The sequence below is a fragment of the Penaeus vannamei genome, chromosome 2, assembly GCF_042767895.1.
Source record: "Penaeus vannamei isolate JL-2024 chromosome 2, ASM4276789v1, whole genome shotgun sequence".
Taxonomy (NCBI): Eukaryota; Metazoa; Arthropoda; class Malacostraca; order Decapoda; family Penaeidae; genus Penaeus; species Penaeus vannamei.
Window position 1 is genome coordinate 21,376,547 of NC_091550.1, and position 3,693 is coordinate 21,380,239.

Sequence of the window (3,693 nt, forward strand, 5' to 3'; positions counted from 1 at the left end):
CTTAAATAATAATAAAAAATCGCGTGCCGCATTTGAACTATGAAAGTTCTGATGAGAAACCGGATATAAGCAAAGAGATGAATAAAGGAATATCATCATCATCATCATCATGGGGGCTGACGCCGACGGGGGCGCATAGCCGCATCCACCCTTCGCTTCCACCTACGAGGATCCCTCATGGCTAGACGCCAGGCAGGGACTCGGCCCATCTATAGTTCTTCACGGCAGGTTTGGTCGATCTGCCCAAGCCATGACTTCCTCGGTCGTTCCACAGGCCTCCTCCACCCAGGGTTGTCTCGAATAGAGACGACCTGATGGACAGGATCATCCTGAGGAAAGCGAGCCAGGTGGCCGTATAGCCTGAGTTGGCGATCACGGATTGTGCAGATAACAGGGCTTGTGCCAGTCTCACAGTGCAACCGTTGGTTGGACACATGGTCCCGCCAACAGTACCCCATGATCTGGCGCAAGGACCTATTGCTAAAGGCTTCAAGACGAGCCTCCAAGGCACAGGACAATGTCCAGGTTTCGCTACCGTATAGCAAAACTGGCATTATCAGGGCCTTGAAAACCCGAAGCTTGGTCCTTCTGCACAGGTACCGACATCTCCAAATACTCTTGTTGAGAGAGTTCATGACCCCTGCTGCCAGGCCAATCCGTCTGCTGACTTCATGGTCTGACAGCCCAGAGTTATGAACTACACTACCAAGGTATGTAAAGCTCTCTGTGACTTCAATGTCCTCGCTGCAAGCACGTACCGACTGAACAGGTTCTCCTATCAAGTCCCCAAATTCCTGGACCTTGGTCTTGGTCCAGGAGACCTCTAGACCCAGGGGCTTTGCTTCATTGCTAAATGCATCGAGAGCCGCCACTAGGGTTTCCAAAGACTCAGATAGAATGGCAACGTCATCAGCAAAGTCAAGGTCTGTAACCTTGATATTGCCCAGCGTTGCCCCACAATGGCTTTGAACAGTAGCTCTGCCCAGTATCCAGTCCATGCAAGTGTTGAAAAGAGTTGGTGCAAGGACACAGCCTTGCCTCACTCCTGAACTAACAGGAAAGAAGCTCGACAGGCCCCCACCACACTTTACAGCACTTTCAGTACCAGTATACAGGCTTGCTATTAGTCCAATAATCCTTGTTGGTATTCCTCTCAGCCTCAGGATCTCCCAAAGTGACTCCCGATGCACCGTATCGAACGCCTTCTTGAGGTCGATGTAGGCTGCAAGCAGCCCACGCCCGAACTCACGACGGCGCTCTACAATGACTCGAAGCACGAGGATACGGTCTATTGTGGACTTACCAGGAGTGAATCTGGATTGCTCCAGTCTCTGGTGCCTCAGTAGATGGTCTCTGATACGTCTCAGAAGGATGTGGGCGAGAACCTTGCCTGGTACACTGAGCAGTGTGATGCCTTGGTGATTGCTGCAGTCCCAACGGTCCCTCTTCCCCTTCCAGAGAGGGATGACCACACCCCTCAACAGGTCAGGAGGAACGGAACCGGACTGCCAGATGGCAGCCAGGACAGCATGTAACCCCCGTGCCATAGGTTCACCACCAGCCTTTAACAGTTCAGCTGGTATGCCGCAGATACCAGCTGCTTTACCACTCTTCAGCTTGGAAATCGCCCCCCTAACTTCAGTTAGGGAGGGAGGGTCCTCACTGATAGGTGGATCCGGCAGCGGGATCTCGAAACTACCCGCATCCAAGTTAACTGTTGGTGGGTCAACCTGGTACAGCTGCTCAAAATACTCAGCCCAATGTCCCCGCACCGCAACAGGATCTGAAACGATCTGACCACTTACTGAGCGAACTGCTGTCACCTGTGAAGAGGGCTTGGAGTTTAGCTTTCTCAGGGCTTGGTATGCAGGACGAAGGTCATTTACTAAGAAATGGCCTTCTACCTCCTCTGCAAGACTCCTAGTAAACTGTTCCTTGTCCCTTCTTAACAGGGACCGAGTTCTGCGCACATGAGAGTGGTGCAATTCCCGATCCCCTGTCAGACGAGCCGCACGACATGCATCTGTGGCTTCCAGTGTCTCCCGCGAGATGGAATTCTGTACTGCTCTCGGGCGTACACCAATCGTATCTTGAGCTGCATCAAGCGTTTCACACTTAAAGGTATCCCACAGAAGTACAGGGTCTGTCAGACTGCCAAGCACTGCGAAACGATCAGAGATTGCCTCAGCAAACCCGCGGGCACACTCCCCCTCCTTCAGCCTGTCCAAATGAAACACCCTAGGGTGATCATTTGACCGCTGGGGGGTTTTGAAGTGGACTCGGAGGGTAGCCACAACCAATCTATGGTCAGTACCACAGAACTCAGCACTCCTGTACACCCTGCAATTCTGGAGGATCCTCCAACGAGTGCTAACAAGTATGTGGTCGATCTCCTTGGCTGTGTTACCCGCATCACTGTACCATGTCCAGCGATGTGGGTCTGGGCGCTGGTACCAGGAGCCAGAAATCCTCAATTTCTGGGACCTAGCAAAGTCCCGGAAAAGGAGGCTATTCTCGCTACCGGCATCAGCTCCTGAACCATGGGGACCGATAGACATCTCATAGCCAGCTCGATCACAGCCAGATACCGCATTGAAGTCGCCCAGAACAATGCGAATATCTCGTCGGGGACATCTGTCTGCCACAGATGTAAGTTTGGCGTAGAACATCTCTTTCACGTCAAGTTTACAAACATCGGTAGGAGCGTACACAGCAATAAGAGACATGAAGCCAAAAGAAAGCTTCACTCTCAATACCTTTATACGCTCATCAACAGGAGTAACCTCTACTACCGAGGGCTGGAGTCTGCTGGAGACGGCAATGGCTACTCCCTGGAGATGGTGGCCATCGCTGCGGCCCGACCAGTAATAGGTGTAGCCACCTACACAGGTCATGCCGCTGCCAGGCCTCCTCACCTCCGAGAGAGCAGCCACCTCAACTCTTAGCCTCCCCAGTTCCCTCGACAGTAGAGGCAACCGATCATCCTGACGCAAAGAACGGACGTTCCAAGCCCCCACCCTGACTTCCCACCTGAGGTTCAGCCTCTGGCAGTCGCTCCGGGTGAATGCCACCTCTGCCACCCCCACCGATGTTGCCCCATATAAAAGGGGGTGGCGGGCTGTGTGCCCCATCATCCACCTGTGGGGTTCCCGAGGGCTTTCCCCCCACAAGCTTCACTCTGGGCTGGCGGCCACCAGAGCGCAGGCGAGACGGGTAGTCCCCGTTCCCAGCCTGCGCTCCAGCAGTCGCCCTCCCAGCAGGGCCCACAGTCTGCCTCACTTGCTGGGTGGGAGGGGCTTTTCCCCTCCTCCCAGCCTCTCCATTTATACGTTTCACTGCCGATTGGTTTATATCTGGAATATGTAGTTAGAGTATATTCGTAATATTGGTCAAGATCTTTTATTGTTAGATGATATTGGTACTGGGTGATGGTCTAGATCAGTAGTGTCCAAACTGGGGTCCGTGTACCCCTGGGGGTACGCAACATAGATCATAGGGGTACGTGAACAAACAAGGAACACACACGCCTCACATCTCACATTAAGTTGTGTAAGTATTTTTCAAGCATTTTGTTATTAAATCATCTTTTTTATTCGTGTATTAAATTCGAATTTATTGACCAACACTCCTGCAATGCAGTCTTTTCATAATTAGTATATTATTTGCATTATCCTAATTAAAACAGTTTGTTTA